A 19,254-nucleotide genomic window follows, 5' to 3' on the forward strand; every position below is an offset into this window, starting at 1 on the left:
TTATAACATCAGAAACCAGAAGCACATACCTTCATAAGGGGACTGAGGTGGCTGTTGGTTTCCCTTGTGCCCCTCAATTGGGCATAGATTTCAGGTCCTTTAGTAGTGAGACATGGTATCTGTGGAAGAAAAAACATTGGAACTTATACTAAAACATAAAACAAAACAAAACAAACAAAAAAACCCTTATTAGTAGGAAAGGTTCTAGTGAATCTTAAGAACAAGTTCCATTCTGGAACTCTGAAACACATTGATGAATTATAGGTTTTCCACTGTCATTGGCTTCCCTGAGTTTCTCACTCTGCCGACGATTTGCTCTTTGGATCTCTGGGTCTCCATGTTTCTGACATAGCCTCTTTCCCTCTCCCTCTCTCTCACTCCTTCCTGCTTTTCTCTCTCTCTCTCTCTCTCACTCTGGTTCTATCATAGTCTTTGGGGTCTTTTCTCTTTCTCTCTCTGTACCTCAACCTCTGTCTGTTCTATTTCTCTTTCTTTCTCTATTCCTTTGTCTGAGGTTGCCTTTCAATTAAGCAATGCAATTATCAAAGTTCTTTTCCATGGCCATGCGAGACTTTTAGTGACTCACCTTCATGGGTGAGGAGTTACAGGTAAAATATGAGTGCTTGACTCACTATGTATTCATATAGCTCAGGGTGTGTGTGTATGTGTGTGGGGGGGGTGTGCATATATGAATATGTACATGTAGGTAATTATGTAGATGAATATCCAGATCAAGCTAATGTCTGAGATTTAAATTGAGATATATGTTTTCTTCGTTGGACTTACAGGTCACCAAAACATCTACTATATAGTACACAGTCATGTTGGGGCAAATACCTCCGTATATGTGTCTCTTTTTAAAAGACTTTATTTATTTATTTGACTCTCCCCACTAAGCAGAGAGCCTGTGTAGGGCTCAATCCCCTGGGACCATGACCTGAGCCGAAGGCAGATGCTTAACCAACTGAGCCACCCAGGGGTCCCCAATACGTGTCTCTTTTCTAATTAGAAAACCAAACTGATGAGGAAAGGCTTGGCTGCAGTCACTATCACATGATGAGGAGAAACATACAAAGTGATCTCCTACCACCTTTGTCATCAAAACTATCTACACTAGTAATTAGAAATTTGGGGGTTTTTGGTGAAGTCTAGGTGCTAGAATTAAGTATAATGAAGCTTATAAGATTCATGTTCTTTTTTGGTTTAGTTTAAAATATTTTTTAAGTAATAAAAGTAGCATATATTCATAGAAGAAAAATTTAAACAACAATTTAAATGATAGTCAAAACAGTCATGATCAATGATAATATTTTAGTCTACTCTTTCTACAGTTTTTTCATATTTTCTTTCTTTTCTTCTACAAAAATAGAAACATATTCGACAAGGTATACCAAACCCCTTTATGTACCAGATGCCCTGTTAGATAATTAAGATACATCAGAGAACACAACAGACAAAAATTTGTACCTTCAGGGAAATTAAAATCTTACTTTTTAAAAAATTTATGGTTTTGCTTTTGCTTTGCTGTATACATTTTCTAAGTCATTTAATACAGATTTATAATGCACTTAATAGGTGTATAACATTTTATCACATTGATGCACAAGAAGATGGGTATTAGCTGCTTTTGTGGACCAAGAAAAGTCCAAAAACCACCCCAAAACATACAAACCCAAAGTCACACAGCAAGAATTTAGTAAGAATTTACTCTGAGTGAATAGTTATAAGTGCTGTGAGGGATATATAGAAAAAAGAATAAAAACAATTTTTTCTAAATATGAGGGATGACCCCAACCCTCTAAGACATGAAAACTGACAAGAGAGAGAGCAGAATTACAGAAGAGAGAGACAATATACATTATACATCTGCTACATGGGCATTACACGTTCTTACAAGGGTGTGCTCTTATTAATTCAAAGACGACATCTACTACTACTACTACTACTACCAAAGATAATGTTTATTACTACATGCCAGGAACTATGTGGGGTAAGGGCTATCAACCCATTTAAGACTGTTAACAACCCGATAAAAAGAATATTTTTATGTATGAGGAAATAGAGGCATAGAGTCATAGTTATTTTCATGAAGTCACAGAGCTAGTAAATGATGAAGCAGCATTTCAAACCCAAGAAGTCTGTTTCCAGAATCTTTACTACTGATCATTATATTAGAGTTAAAAAAGTATATCATGTTTCATCCTCAGAACACAAATCTTCTTTATATGGAGAACCAAGAAAAATGGTACCAAAAACTCATTCTCATACAAACTATGAAGTGTTTATTTCAACAGTAGAAAGAATGCTTTCCAGGGAAAAGCATTGTCTTTCCTCTTTCTGGTATCTTCTACGTGCATCATTCTCTCTCCTCTAGTCAGCTTTGGCACGTCGGACCCCATTGTATTCAGATTGTTTTGAGAAGTTATTGAAAGCTGCGGACTTCAACTTTTTCCAGAAAAATAAAACATGCTCATATACACACAATGTGCAGGCAATCTCAGGAAGTTCATGGACCCTAAAGCCTATAGAAGAATTCTCTAGGGAAATATTTTTCAAACTTTAGTGTTACTAAGAATCACCTAAGGGATTATTAAAACATAAATACCCCTGCTCACTCTCCTACCCCCTTCAACAGAATAAATACAAATTCTAGAGGCTACATTTACTTCAAACACTCCAGGTTATTTCAATGTGGGGGCCTGAGGAACACCCTTGAATGTAGTCTTGGTTGCCTGTTGGAGAACACAAGGCTGCTCAGTTCAAAACCCAGGCTGGTCAGGTGGAAATTCCAGACGTGGGTGACAAAAATCTTTTACATGATTCTTATCAAGTGAAAGAAGTGAGGAACTAAAAAAGCCTTTGACTTTCCAAATAGGCAAGGCCTGGATCAGATGACCCATGAGTTAGGATCCCTATATCCTCTCTTATTCTCCTTAGGGAAGTGGCCGGAAACATCAAACCTCTGGCGCTTGGGCACAGTAGGATTAGCTAATTACCCAATAACATGTCTTGGTAGCCTGAGGTCCATGTGAGTGTCCATATCTCTCTAGATCAGTAGCCAACAGGGAGAAATCAAATGCTAGTTTGCACACATTCATTCTTCCTGGAGAGCAAGCTGGAAATGACAAGTTAATGATGTCACAGGAGTCACTCACAGGAATGTGTGGACATCATGAAAGGAATCAAACACCCTGAGAACCAGCCAGCACCCTGAGAGCAGAGTAACATGGAAGGGAGTACACTTAGATTTTTCTTTTCATGCCAAGGATTCCCCTGTCATCACTTGAACTGGCTTAGGAATTCCTCTCTAAGAAATTTCAGAATGCGGGACGCCTGGGTGGCTCAGTTGGTTAAGCAGCTGCCTTCGGCTCAGGTCATGATCCCAGCGTCCTGGGATCGAGTCCCACATCGGGCTCTTTGCTCGGCAGGGAGCCTGCTTCTCCCTCTGCCTCTGCCTGCCATTCTGTCTGCCTGTGCTTGCTCTCTCGCCCTCTCTCTCTGACAAATAAATAAATAAAATCTTTAAAAAATAAAAAAAATTAAAAAAAAAAAAGAAATTTCAGAATGAACCCAATACACAAGGTTAGTATGACCATAGAAAGAGCTTTGCAGTCAAAGTCAGAGCAAAACTCAAATTTCTGATGTACAAGCTTTTACCAGCTAGGTGATTTGTGGCAGCTTGCTTAACCCCTCTTGAGACAGAGTAGGAGCTAGACTTGGATTCCCTCAACTCTGACCTTGAAATCCAGCATTTCTTGGTAGCTGAAACTTTTGCCTCTTGAGTAGGTATCTTGCAGGTACATGGAAGAAGTGTATTTACCAAAAGAGGGACCTACCAGGAAGACTGGTGAAGGCCAAACAAAACCAGTCTGTGCCCCAGGTGGACCCCAGGCCTGACCTGACCTTTCACCAACTTTCTCCCTCATTACAACACTAAAAATCACACCCAAGGGTGGAGATTTAACATGCTATGGAGACATGTAGTCCACGGTGACGCCCAATCACCTATTTTCCCCACCTCCTATATCCCCCACCCCTACATGCTCAGGTGTCTCTCCTTTCCCACTTCAGCCTCCTCAGCCTCCATTCTGAGAGCCAGCCAGATGGACCCTTTCCTTTGTTCTGTCTCCCCTGTGCTTAAGCATAAGCCCCAAGGGCCTTGCCCAAAACTCCTATTGTCCTCTAACAAATTTCTGTCCAAGGATCCCAGTTAGCAATACTCTAAACCTCAATTTCCAGTGTTAGAATGGGAATAATACCCCCTTCACAGGGTTGTTGGAAGGATTAAATTATAAAATAGTGATGACACTCTGCAGTGGGCTTAGAGAGGGTTGCTGAAAAGCTAATGGTGACTTACCACAGTTGTTAAAAGTCAGCTTTTGTTGGGTGCCTGGGTGGCTCAGTGGGTTAAAGCCTCTGCCTTCGGCTCAGGTCATGATCCCAGGGTCCTAGGATCGAGCCCCACGTCGGGCTCTCTGCTCAGCAGGGAGCCTGCTTCCCCCTCCCTCTCTCTCTGCCTGCCTCTCTGCCTACTTGTGATCTCTGTCTGTCAAATAAATAAAATCTTAAAAAAAAAAAAGTCAGCTTCTGTTATGTGATGTAGAGAGCACAGCCGGGTGGAACAGAGTTGTTCGGCAAACTCCCCTCTGCCTTGTCTCCAACCCCCAGTCTCAGTCAGACACAAGAAGAGTGAAAGGAGCCAGGGATGACTGATGTACAATTGTCAGCAAAAAAGTAACACTTCTATCATTAGGCAGTGTCACCCGACTTGAAGTAAAGCTTATTAGCACCCTGTACGATCACTTTACAAGGCTAATGATAGCCCATCAATTACCCTGAATGAAACAACCTGTTCTAAAGCCCAGCACCTATCCCCTGCATCAGTTCTCCTGAACCCCAGGAGCCCTGGGCCCCAACCCACTGGTGGTTCCTGATGGGCAGGAAGGAAGGCTTACGCCAAACATAACCCTGTCCCCAACCCATGGCAAATGGCCTGAGCAAGCACAGGTATCAGTGGAATTCTGTGTCCTAGGTTGTAGCCTCCCTTTCTTCCAACACCTGACACGTAAATCACACTGTTAAACGAGCCATCCCTCAGTTTCATCTAGCACAAAGTGTAGGTAATATTATCTGTCCTTCTTATCTCTTAGGACTACGATGATAATAAAACTGAAGAAATATGACAAAATTCTTCAAAAGTAAAGCATTTTGAACAGTAAAAAGGCACGTTACTGATCTAAGGTAGTAGAAAAATATTCAGTAGATCTCAGCAGAAGCAGACATGACGGCTTTGATGGACACGTAAAAGTACATGCCAGGCTTCCTTCAAGAACATTCAGGTCCTTTTATCCCCATCAGAATTTTAGAATAATCTCTGTTCTTTCGGGATGAACCTTGCGTAGTAAGATTTCACCTATGTTTCTTGCCAAGCTTTTAACCATTGCATCTGTAAGGGTGAAGAGTGGGCTACATGCAAACGTGTTACTTTGGCACACTGATTATTTTAAATAAAAGTCACTTATAAGATAGCCAGCACAAAAAGAGCACTCTGATCGCCAACCCCACTCCTCAACCTGCCTTTGTCTCCAGAAAGCAAGAAGTAAATCTCCTTCTCTGTACCACAGGTAAAAAGAATCTTTCCTTTACAGGAAATTTGGCCCAAGAAGGCTTTATAAACAAGCGTGTTACTTTTTTATACTCTTTTACTTTCCTAGCCAAATCCGTTTAAAATTCCTTATCATCTGTAGCTCCCAAAGTTACATTTTCTTGTCCTGTCAATTCCTCAGAGATTTATCGTCTCTTCGCCTAGAAAGTTGTAAAAATTGCCTGCCCTGGTCATTTCCTGGAGTCTCAATTTCATTATTGTGCCCCTGTGTGTACTCTGGTTTGTTTTGTTTTTATCCTGTTACTCTGTCTCATGTCGATTTAATTCCTAAACCAACTGGAAGAACCTTGGAGGAAAGAAGGAAAATTGTTCCTCTCCTGCACATACATCTGATGGGAGCGGAGTCTGCTCTCTGCAGTGGCTGTCCCATCTCTTCCAGGCCAGCATCTCTGGCCATGGCAGGGAGGAGGTCTGGCCAGTTTGCCTTTGGAGACACAGGTGCATTCTTCGTACTTTTGAGAAGTATGGTACAACAATCCAGATACACATAAAGAAAGATCATAGATTTGCCTATAAATTTAAAGACATAAAACAAAGTGGCATTTTGGGGAACCTGGCTCAGGATGTGCCTGACAGAATTTACTCAACAAAAGACAGTCTTCGTTTTGAAAATTGTGCTTGAGAAGTAAGTCAGGATAAAAAGAAGCTACGGCATCCAACATGAGATTTAAATGTGCAAATAAGGACAATCATAAGTCTAAGGGATGAGGTAGGGGGTTTTTTGTTTGTTTTTGTTGGGGGGGCACCAATGTTCAATTTTTCATTGGGCATATAATATACCCATATTATCATTCAAAATTGATAGCATATATTAAGGAATTTCCTCTCTGTTTTCTCCTGCAGTTCTTCTGCCTACCATGAACAATGCCCATCTCAAAATTCTCCTTTTAAAGTCCTTGCTACTACTCGTTGCCCAATTAAAGCATCATCCTTGCTATAAGCCTTCTTAGCCATCCCTGCCAGAAGGTTCCCATCTCAACTTTACCTCTATAGCAGTTCTGCTTTCAGATGACCTGTGTCTTTCTATAGCCTCAAATGAACGTTCATCACTTTCCATACCACGTCACACACATCTCTTCATCAGTGCCTGGAACATCACCGGTGCTCAGCGATATCTGCAGAATGAAAAGTTAGTAAGATTATTTGCACAATGTTGTTAGTGTTGTCCCTGGCACACGGTACTCCTTAAATGTTAGCAACTGTTCATATAAATAAGAAAACACTCCATATAGTTTGTGCCCAATTCTATGGTTTCATGTCCAATTCTATTCTATTCATACTTTTTTTTTTAAAGATGTGAATCATCCCCTGAGTCATTTTTTTTTAATTTTTAATTTAAATTCCAGTTAGTTAACATAGAGTACAATGCCAGTCTCATATAGTGATTCATCACTTCCACACAACACCTGGTGCTCATCACAACAAATATCTTTCTTAATTTCCATCACTTATTTAACCCATCCCTCCACTCCCCTCCCCTTCCCCAGAGTCAATATTTAACGATCTTTTATAGAAGGTCCCAGCAAATCCCAAAATGAAGTGTCATTTCTACTCTTGGATTATGCATTTTGCTGCTGAAGTTTCCATGTTTTCCAACACAAAGGTGATATAAAACAAACTACTATTTTTTTTTTTAATCTTAACACGAATACCAGTACCTGATTTAAACAGTGGGTTTCAAACTTCAGGGATGTAAACACATATGTATGGGAACAATAGGGAGATAATCTAATCATGTAAAATACAAGGCTTCCTCACTCCCAAGTCAAGGACATAGATCAATGTGTCATCTTTGTGTCCCCAAAACTTTACTTATAAATACAAGGAGCTCAACATTCTCAAATCAAAGACACAAAAATGTATCTGAACTGAGTAGAGCTTCAAAGAAACAACAGACTATGTGTCCTCAGAAAGCAGAAAGCTGACAGTCTCCCTACTTTAAAGATTGCTAGCAAGGAGATTCAAACTGGCCCATCTGCCCCCACGTCTTACGCCTTCTTCCTCTACAGCATCTTGCTTTCCATGTCACAATGTATTTGCCTTCATAATCAGGACCGGAGCCCTGATCAGCAAAGGAAAACTATGAGTTTGTTAAAGAAAGCCAATTCTATGAAAATTTAAAAGTCAGTTCTATGAAAATTTAAATGTATATAAATGATCACCCAACCTGGTTTTCACAACCGATGTCAAATTAAATCAGGTTTTTTGTGGACTCGGACATGTATGAAGTTAGATAAGATCTCAAAATTTTCACACAAATTTGTGCTCAGTGAATCACTCACGTGTTGCTCTTAAGGCTCTCTGAAGATGAAGAGGGGAGTGTGAGAACAATGGAATCACTTTGGAGTTCAGGAGTGAAATTGGATAGGTATGTATTAAAAGCGTTCTTTTTTCTCAAGGAGACAGAGCATCTGTGCCAGGACGTGCCTCTTCCCAATATCCTCTGAAATCCATTCATGAGTAATAATTTTACAAAGAGATCTCGACTGGCTCTGATTTCTATGTCCTACCTTAAAATCTACAAAGCATACATAGATTTGGGAGTCAGATCCAAAAAGTTTGCAAACTGTGCTCTGTCCCTGACCATGGGACTTATTCTTTCTGAACCTTGGGTTCCTGTTTAATGTCATGGGAGTGAGTAATCATTCAACACTTACAAGATTATTGTGACATTTTAAAAAATGACGAATATACAACATTTTACAACAGCGACAAAAAAATACTGGCCCGGTTCAGGGACGCCTGGGTAACTCAGTCAGCTAAGCCTCTGCCTTCAGCTCAGGTCATGATCCCAGGGTCCTGGGATCCAGCCCCACAACGGGCTCCCTGCTCAACGAGAAGCCTGCTTCTTCCTCTCCTTATGCCTACAGCTCCCCTTGCTTGCGCTCTCTCTCTCTCTCAAATAAATAAACCAAATCTTGAAAAATAAAAAAAATAAAAAAAAAAACAAAACTGGCCCGGTTTAGTTGCTAAGGTAGCGTTGATATATTTCAAGTCTAAAAATAACCGAGGGAGAAGACATGCACGTCACATAATCAGACAGTCATGGCAATTTGATAAATGCAACATAAATACCACTGTAATGACATAAGTTATGTATGCAGATGACTGTCTATGAGCAATGGTGCCAGGGAGAAAGGACGGGAGTAAGAAACTGAAACATTTAAATCGCATTCAGCATAAAAACGTGAGGAAAAGATATTAATGCTTACCACCTACCTAAGAAGAATTTCACAGGCATTAACGAGCTAGTGCTGGTTAGCATTCCGGTACTCGGTGGAGGAAGGAATAATACACACAACACACCCCACAAGGCAGTGCATATAATCACATAAAGTTAGATCATGTATGAAATGAGTTGTATAGAAGCTATACGTTCTTGCTCCTGACAAATAATCTGTGCTCAGGCCCCTGAATGCCACAGTACACCCTCATTTGGTCCAAATCTTGCAAAGATTCCCATCAAGAAAGTCTGCCCTGGATGACAAGGCTGCAAAGGTCAGTACCTGAATTTAAATAATGGCTCAAAATCGTAGAAATTCCTCTGAACTCGCTCTCTCTCAGTCTCTCTCTCTCTCTCTCTCTCCCTCTTTTTCTTCTCTCTCCCTCTCTCTCACACACACACACACAGAATAAAGCAAGGTCTAGCCATGTGCAAGGCCAAAGTTACATGCATCCTCAGATGGCTGGCCCAAGAGCATTAGCAACATGCACAGGAAAGAGGCAAGAAGGAGTGGGGAAGTAGGCAAAAAAAATATTCAGAATATTTGAAAAGTTATATTGGCAGTCTATAATCATATAATCACCATATCCTTAGTTCAGTCTTTTAGCTAAAGATCAGACAGGTTCGAAGGATATGTGATGGCTTTGCCCACTTTCTGGGGGAGAATCATAGTGACCAACCATGAATTTCAGATGTTGTGTTCATATTTGGGGTCGATGAACTATTTCCTTTACTACTGATCAGAGAGAAAACAAAAGTGTTGGAAATGGTAGTGACACACACATGAATGAGACTTCAACACAACAGTGTCCTTCCATGTGCATCAAGATCTGTCATTCTGTCCATTAATTCTGATTAACACTGACCTCACTTTACAGGTGAGGAAATCTATACTCAGATTATTACGTGAGCTTGCCGAAGGTACGTGACAAATAAAGAGGGCTAGCACTCAAATCTCCACTCTCCTTTTCATTTCATTACTGAGAAGTTTCCTCTGATCTGAGAAGTTTTCTCTGATTCTACACCAATTTACAAAAATAAGAACTTTATGTTCTCCATGACACTGAAATGGATATATCTGGGTAGATGAAATTGATGAGCTCTGCCTCTGAGGTCAGAGAGGGAAGGTTATGGGGTGTGCATGTGTGGGCAGTTAAGATTAAAAAATGAAGGACTTCAGTCAAGAGAGAAATCTCACTAGTTCGCACACTTTGAGTGCTCAAACATCATCAGTCACCACCCTTATTACTACAATAAGTAACCCTCGTAGACGCACAGCAGGTCACTGATCAAAAATCTGACCCACACTCCCCCTACATGACTTAGAAGTATAATCATATGACCGTGCTGGCAACACACACACCCCCCACCCCACCCCACACACACAATCTGGCGATAAATTTAAGTAATTTCTTTTTTTTTTAATTGTGTTATGTTAGTCACCATACAGTACATCATTAGTTTTTGATGTAGTGTTCCAAGATGCACTGTTTATTTCTTAAATGAACAAGTATCTGGTTTGCCTAAAGTGCATTCTCCCCTCTCTCATTCTGTTCAAAATCTTTCAAGATTAGGTAAGGGATAATTTGAAGCTTGGATAACAGTATGTATTTCTAGTCCAAAGTCCTTTGCTTCATGGTACCTATATATTTGAGGTGTTTGCAACTTCCTTTTACAGTCAGAAATTTGGAGGTAACTGCTTAAAGAAGTGAAAAAGTTTCAGAAACTTCAAATTTTAAGTGGAATGAATAATTTTAATGGCAATGATATTAAAAATGTGATTATTAAAGTAGCGAGTAAGAAGAGTAAGAGCAAAGGTCTCCATGGAGCGCCATGGAAATAATCTCTGCTTCAGTTGTTTAAGTAAATGTGTTTATGAACAACCTGAGCACCAGAACCTACATCCTCCAGGCCAGATGTTGGAGCAGTCTGGACGCTCTCAGGACAGGGCTAGGAAGACTAACCGCTGTTCTATGATCGCATCAATACATTCTAAGCCTATGCTCATTCCTACTGAACAGATTTTATCTTAAAATACTCAAAATTTCTATTTCAGAAGTTCACAACGAGCATAACTAGAGTGGGAAGTTTTCTAGCAATCTCACTATAAATGAAGTCATGGTAGAAGGTGCTAAACTGATAATACGTGCATATTTTAAAGAAGAAACTCTCAATTTCCTGATTGAATCCATTACTTACGTATGTTTATTTTTCGCCTGCCCTTGTTCATAATGTTCTCAGTGTCTGCTCTATGGTAACCTAGAGGACTGCCACACGTTTCTTCAATGGTCTTTAATCACAACCACCAAAGCCGCTGTTTCACCGTTTCCGCCAAGGAGAGTTTCCAGATTCACTTTAAATTGACAGCTCCAACAGTGGAGGGCCGCAGACATACGCCCCAAATTCTAAAACCTCCTGGCCAGAAATCATGACACGCCTCCCTGCAAGCCTCTCCGTGTGCAGCAGAAGCCACCACACCTACTGTCTCAGTGTCCGCCTCTTGTCATCCAGCAGCCCCTCCACCTCCTAAGGAAGGGTCAAGCCTTTATTTGTGCGCTTCACTGGAAAAGGGCAAAGAGTGGGGGACAACAAGGGATTGCTGTCACTGGGGTCTTGATGTTTCTAGGACTGGATCACACTGGAAAACAATCAGTAATTCCCAAGCTGCAAAGCCCCAGCTCTAAACACACACACACACACAGGCCCTTAGAAGGTGGTACAGGCTCTCTCTGGAACTTGCATCTCCTGAGTGCCCAGACAGACAGACTGCACAAAGGACAGTAACTGGAACTTGCATCTCCTGAGTGCCCAGACAGACAGACTGCACAAAGGACAGTAACTGTCCACGGCAGTTCTCATCCACTTTAAATCTGTCATCTTGGACTTCCCAGAGCTATCAGTTAAGTCTGCATCAAGGAGAGGGGAAATCATTCTAGTGAATGTCCGACAGCCCTGAAAGTTAACCCTGTCACCCCCACAGTGCAGATACTTACTAACAAACCCACTCTGCCTGGTCTTCAACCCCAGGGACAGGGTGTAGGATTTACCTGCTAATTTGGCAGTTTCTTTCATGGTTGGGGCTTGGAAAGATGGAGGTCCCGGAGGGATGGAAGCATTTTGGAGGTGATACAGCTCCTGGGGAACTTGGGCAGTGGTTTCTTTTTGCACAGTTCCCAAGTTAGAAGCTTCATATGCTCCTGTCCGCCTGACTCTCCTACACACTTCAGCGCTTCCTCCCTTCACCCCTTACCCCCTCACCTCTTCCATCGCGCCCCGCCGCCGCCACTTCTCCGCGCAGGACGCTGTGGTGGTCAGCCAAGGGGCGCGGCCTTTGTGTGCGGAGTTCCTTGTCCCCTCCAACGTGCAGATCGTCAGCTCAGCTCCTCCAGCCCGGAAGCCTGCAGCTTTGTTACTCTTGCTGAAGAGTTCCAGGGTCCCAAGGCTCAAAGTGCCCCCGGAGCTTCCACTCTTGCTGGGCTCCAGGTTCCCGCTCTGCGTCGGAGGAGCTCCGGGAGGGGGGTGGGGAGCCGCAGCACCCGGGCCTCGCGGTTTTACGCGCGGGCGCCCCGGGGCGAGGCCCTGGAACAGCGGGACACCGCAGGAGCGGCCACCGCAGGCGCCCGGGGCGTTCCGGTCCCAGAGCCCAGCGCCCGAGAGGAGCGCGCTCAGACCGGGGGTGGGGCGGGGGCAGCCGCGCCCCGCGGCCACTTTTCCCATCGCGGGAGCCGAGAGCAGCCGAGAGGGGCCCGGGGCGGAGGCGGCGGCGCGGGGTTTTCCGCCGGCCGGCTGCGGGGGGCAGGCGCTCAGGACCCCAACTCCAGCCAACTTGGGCTGCGGAGCGGGCGGGCGTTGGCGGCGCCGGGCGGGAGGCGGGAGGCGGGGCGCGCGGAGCCAGGCGCCGCCACGTGGACTGCATCCCGGGTCTCCGGATGCCCCAGTCCTCGCCTGCGGACCCCAAGCGCGGGGGCCAGGAGTGGCGCAGGCTCCCTCTCCGCCCCCGGCTCTCCCCTCGACTGGGCTGCGGGCTGGGAGCGGGCTGGGAGCGTCAGGGACCTTTCTCCTCCTGCTCTCCTCCTCTAGCGTTGTTCCCCCTCTGTCCTCTCCACTAGGAGTCCGGATTTCCTCTGCAGCCAGGACCCTTGTCAGTGCCTTTGGAAGGAGAGAGATCTAGGGATTCCTCATTTCCCCTTAGTCTCTGTGAATTGGCACCTTGATCTGACCCAGAGCACGAGCAATGTATCTGGGCCCAGGGAATGGTGTGGGGTTGTGTGTAAGATGATAGATAGGTAATACGTAGATGGATAGATTGATTGATAGATCTTAGAGATAAATAGAAATATAGTCTATCCATTTAAGATCTATTGATCTATCATCTAACTCTCCAATAATGATAGTATGTGTATTTAAGAGATTCTCTAGTCAGTGGTCATGCTTTGCTCTCTCTCCCTGATCTTCTATAATATTCTTTCTAAAGCCAGTCTTTTTGTATGACTAACCATGCTACTAACCATGCTCTAAATATTTTGGGGACACACACTTCCACATCCTCTAGAACAAGACAAAGTCCTGGGTGAAACGAAAAAGAAGCTCGAACTGTGGGCTTGGGACCATTTTGGGTTTTGCACAATGTTACACCTCCAATGGCTTAGCACAAAATCTAAGGCTTCATAGGTAATCAGTAATATACTAAAGGTGTATTGATTGCATCTATTATACCTGTTCTGTACATTCTCTGTTTCCTTGTATCAGTCTTTACCCTTTTAGCGTGAGACATGCCTTCTGAAATCTTGGGATAACTTCCGTACAATTTGCAGCCGTCTATGTGTGTTGAAATCTGCTACTGATTTGCTGTGAGAACTCAGTGAATCATCATACTTGATGGCCTAAACTTGAAAATAAAAGGGTTGCGACTGAAGAACAGTCTAAAAAATGAAAAGTCAGTACAATTTAAAAACAAACAAACAAACAGGGGCGCTTGGGTGGCTCAGTGGGTTAAAGCCTCTGCCTAGGCTCAGGTCATGATCTCAAGGTCCTGGAATCAAGCCCCCCCGCATCAGGCTCTCTGCTCAGCAGGGAGCCTACTTCCCTCCTTTCTCTCTGCCTGCCTCTCTGCCTACCTGTGATCTCTATCTGTCAAATAAATAAATAAACAAAATCTTAAAACAAACAAACAAAAAGATGTCAATATCATGAAGGACAGAGAAGCTGAAGTTCTGTCCCCAGTTCAAGGAAATTCAGGAGACAAGAAAACAAATGGTGTGATCCTGGACTGGTTTCTAGACCAGGAAAAGGACATCAGTGAGTCAACCGGCAAAATTTATATAAGACCTTATATAATATTATATATATTTATTTATAAAATTTTATATATATAAAATATTTATATATAAAATTTATATAGGACCTTATATAATATTATATCACATTTAATTTCCCAGTTTTGAGATGGTACCGTGGTTGTACAAGATGTTTATATTTATGGAAGCTGAATAAAACGTATGTAAGAATTTCATTTCTGCAACACTTTGTAGTCTGGTACTATTTTCAAAGGAAAATGAAAAAAAAAATTTGGCCTGAAAAATATAATGAAAGAATTGGATTAAATGACCTTTAAAACCTTTCAGAGCCTACAGTTCTTCTATCTATAATATAAAATCTACCAAGCCAACTTTCCTACTGAACTTGTTATAAAGTTCAAATGGACATTTTAGGGAGGAAAAATGACTTCGGAAATTGCAAAGTAGGGGTGCCTGGATGGCTCAATGGTTAAGTGTCTGCTTTTGGCTCAGGTCATGATCCCAGGCTCCCTGTTCAGCAGGAAGCCAGCTTCTCCTTTTCCCACTCCCCCTACTTGTGTTCCCTCTCTCACTGTGTCTCTCTCTGTCAAATAAATGAATGAATAAATAAATAAATTGCAAAGTATTCCTTAAATTCCACAACTTTTCAGTTTATTTTTAGAAGGGTAAAATGCCTTCAGATGTCTTCACGACCTTGGCAAAACTAATAACACTCCTGTTAATAACACAAGTAGCACCCAATACTCAATAAATGACTGCCAGATAGATAATAGCTATAATAATAAAACAATGATAATTCTCCTAAATATATATTTTGTTTCCTTTGTGGTAACTTCATTGAAAATTATAATTTCTGGACCTACAAAGGGACCATTTAAAAGATAACAGGGTAACTGTTACTCATTAATAATTAAACCTTTTTTGACTTGACTTCTGTAAGATGTGCTTTTGGAAGACTCTTCTGAGTTATTCTTTAGACCAATCTAAGATGAGCAAAAGCAAGCAAAGCAGTCAGCACTGCCATCAAATTTCAGTGTTTTCATGAGTAAGAGAGTGTCTTAAATGGAAGATTAGTTCAGTCATTAAAGGTACCTGGAATATTCTCCCCCAAAATACCTTTACTCTTCATGAATAAGGGCTTATCCTTGGAAAACAGACCTGTACCCTGTGAGTGAAACAAAGTACCTGCCAGTTGTGGTTTATACACAGGAAAAAAGAACCTGTGTTTCTCTTTCCTCCCCCAAGCCACAATTGCTATTTGTTAAAACCCAGAAAACCTGTTTTTCTCTTCTCTCGCAATGGTCTCAGAAATTTGCAGATGCATTTGCTTAGAGTCTTTTCTAAAAGCCTTCCAATTCCTTTCTAGCTCTGATAAATGTGTGAAAATAATTCCACAGCTGGGAGCCAGGACTAAGAAGTCAAAGTAAAGTGGGTCTCTATTCAAATAAGGAAATAGGTGAAGTAAAAAAAAAAGAAAGAAAGAAAGAAAGAAAAAAAAGAAATAAATTGGAAGAGTAAGAATTAATGTTGATTTTGAAATAATGTTTTTAATATTCTTGCTCTAGATTATTGATTATCTGCCTAGTATAAAAACAAGAATGGATAGCCACACTGAAATAGCTCCCAGAGAAAGTTGGTAAAGATACAAATGCTTTGGTTTGTTTTTGGTTTTGTTTTCCTCCATATAAATGTTACTTTCCCCAAACTCCCAAGTACGTGTTCCTACACTATTAACTTAAAGAGGTGGTTCAAAAGATTCATTTATGGGAATTTATGGAGGATGGACATTTTTAAAAGTGTATTTAAAAATGAAATTATATTTTGCAGAACAGCTGTGGAGCTACAGAAAGAGTGTGAACATCCTCAAAGACTGGGATCTGAAGGTGGGCTTTCTTCAGTGGGAGTGGCAAACTGCGGAGACCTGGGACACTTGCCACCTTGCATCAACAGAACATTAGCAACTCAACGCACAGTTTCACTCAGAAAGAAGCGGGCCCTTGTCCCCACCGCCAAGCTCAGACCCATGGGTCAGATATTTCGCCCTTGGGGAGAGGCAGGCCAGAGAACAGCTCTAATCTCATCTCCAATCTTCAAGGAATTGATTTCAATGGCAATAAGTTCAAGCTTAGAGTCACTCTGCACAGAAGTCAAGATTATGGTGAAAGGCAGCTGTGAGGAGGTCTATAAATATGTCGGTGATAAAGCCTACCTGGGGGGTTGTCCTCATTTCAGTGGAGAAAAATGAGGACAGTGACAGCTGGGAAGAACCCTCTTAAGTCAGACCAATATCTGTCAAGGACCTCAGGAACTATCCCCTGAAAAGAGGCTAAATTGGATTGGAATTCTATGTAAAAGGATTTATGTCTCAAGGCGGAAATAAGAGAGCAATTAGTAAGCAATTAACGGAGCTAGCAGCTGTGTGTGATGAGGAAAAGAGAGAGCTCGCCTATAAGCACGATCCTCCTAGGGTAACCTTGGGCAGACTCAAGTCTACGTCCTCTGAAGAGAAAACTCAGAGGCTTCACACTGGGGTGTGATGGGGGGTTGGCACTGGGTGAGGATAGACATCACTAAAATAATCCAGACTAAATCAGTAAACGAACAAGAAAGAGAATAATAATAAGCTCTGGAAAGACAAAGAAAGTGCCTAGAATTGCTACAGATACAATTCAAAATGTCACACTCACGCACACACAAATACGGGAGACAAAGTGGTCATACTGGAAAAGTATGACCCATACACCAGAAAAAAGCAAAAAAGATTATGGAAAGCGCCTGTGAGAACATTCAAATGTCCGATTTTTTAAAAATCAAAGTATAATTAACATACAATGTGGTATTAGTTTCAGGTATAGAACGTATCGATTCAAAATTTCTGTATATTACTCACTGCTCACCACAACAAAAGTAGTCACCAGCTGTCACCGAACAAGGCTATCACAGTATTATTGACTATATTTCCTATGCTGTACTTTTCATCTCTGTGACTTATTTATTTTATAACTGCAAGTTGTACCTCTTAATCCCCCTTATCTTTTTTTTTTTTTTTAGATTTTATTTATTTGACAGACAGAGATCACAAGTAGGCAGAGAAGTAGGCAAAGAGAGAGAGGAGGAAGCAGGCTCCCTGTTGAGCAGAGAGCCCGATGTGGGGCTCGATCCCAGGACCTTGGGATCATGACTGGAGCCAAAGGCAGAGGCTTTAACCCATTGAACCACCCCAGTGCCCCAATCCCCCTTACCTTTAACACCTATCTTCCCACTCTCTCCCCTCTGGCAACCATCAATTTGTTCTCTGTATTTGAGTCTGTTTCTGTTTATTTATTTTTTTAGAGTCCACATATAAATGAAATCGTTTGTCCTAACCCTGTTTATTAAATGTCAAATTGAACAGACTTAAATATGCTCAAAAAATTAAAAGAAACAATGATTAAAGTAAAAGAAAGTATGATGATGATATAATATCAAACAACTAATATCAAAAAGAAGGAGAAATTCTAGGAAAAAAATGTAAACTCTGGAGTTAAAAAACATATACAATCAAAATAGAAATTCACTGGAGGGCTCAATGGTTGATTTGATCCAGCAGGAGGCAGCAGTCTAAGACTTTAGATAGAGCTATAGAGATTATGCAACCCAAAAAACACAGAGAAAAAGAGTAATGAAGAAAAATGAACAAAGTCTCAGAAAAATGTGGGACACTCTTAAGCTCTCCAGCATATAGTAAAGACAGTACCAGAAGGAGAGTAGTCAGAGAGAGGAGCAGATAAAATATTCAAAGAAATAATGACAGAAAGCTTTCCAAATGTATTGGAAAACTTTGATCTATAAGGAGCACAACCTTATTAGACTTTCCAAAATATTTATTTTGTAGAAAATCTTAAAATGCATTATTAGGTAAAACTTGATCTTGAAATCACCTAACACATTTTATTTTAGTCTTGCACTTCATGCATTACTCTTTTTGTTTGTTTCAAATTTTTATTTAAATTCTAGTTAATTAACATATAGTATATAATTGGTTTCAGAAATAGTGCTTATCATAGCACTTACATATAACACCCGGTGGTCATCATAACAAGTGCCCTCCTTAATACCTATCACTGTTTTTGCCCCTTCCCCACCTGCCTCCTTCCATCAATCCTCAGTGTTTTTTCTGTAGGTAAGGGCCCCTTATGGTTTGCTTCCCTCTCTATCTCTTTTTCCCCCCTCCCCATGTTACTCTGTTTTGTTTCTTAAGTTCCACACATGAATGAAATCATATGGTATTCCCCTTTCTCTGACTGACTTATTTTGCTTAGCATAATACACTGTAGCTCCATCCATGTTACTGCAAATGGCAAGAGTCCATTCTTTTTTTTTTTTAAGACTCCACTCTTTTTGATGGCAAAGTAATATTCCATTAAATATATATACCACATCTTCTTTATCCATTCATCAGTTGATGGAAATTTGGGCTCTTTCCATAGTTTTGTGGTTGGTGATAATGCTGCTATAAACATTGGGGTGCATGTGCCCTTTTAAATCTGTATTTTTATAACCTTTGTGTACATTAGTCTAGGAAGGAACCATCTTCAACCAACTCTTACAGTCCTCTGATGTACTAGTCCAAATTAAAAAGAACATGATGCATTAAATTCACAAAGCCAACTCTGTAAGACATAAATGAAAAGAACTAACTGAAGAACTAATTATAATTATAACTAATTCTTATAACTTCTTTGGAATCATCAACTAGAAGAAGGACAGTAAGAGAACTGAACATCTTTCCAAATCTTTCCTTAAGTAATAGTAGCAGGCCATGTCAGGAGAAGTTTCAAAGAGCTTATCCCAAGATGAATGAGGTTCATTGAAGCCAAGTCAATAGATTTGGGGGTCTACTGTTCCAACAGAATATATTTTCATAAATTGAATAGTAGCCATTGCAATGGCAGAGAAATAGAGAAGTCCCTTTCTTACCATAGGTTTTGAGTTGATATAGTCAACAACTGGGGGACAGGAGAGACTTCAATGTTAAATGAAGCTCAAATTTCTTATTAGAGTTGTATTAGGTATTCTAATTTCTGATT

The 19,254-nt window shown here is 41.2% G+C and overlaps 1 long non-coding RNA gene across 1 annotated transcript in view; it reads right to left on the reverse strand.

Annotated features, from left to right (window-relative positions):
* LOC122901100 overlaps positions 1-11,953 on the reverse strand; it is an 86,268-nt gene extending 74,315 nt beyond the window's left edge. The window contains exons 1-3 of the long non-coding RNA XR_006383358.1: positions 11,936-11,953; positions 6,651-6,780; positions 30-119 (exon numbers count right to left, since the gene is read on the reverse strand). This is a non-coding gene — a long non-coding RNA (uncharacterized LOC122901100). The remainder of the gene's footprint in view (positions 1-29; positions 120-6,650; positions 6,781-11,935) is intronic.
* Between the last annotated feature and the right edge of the window lie 7,301 nt (positions 11,954-19,254).

Source organism: Neovison vison, chromosome 2, assembly GCF_020171115.1.
Source record: "Neovison vison isolate M4711 chromosome 2, ASM_NN_V1, whole genome shotgun sequence".
NCBI classification, from domain to species: Eukaryota; Metazoa; Chordata; class Mammalia; order Carnivora; family Mustelidae; genus Neogale; species Neogale vison.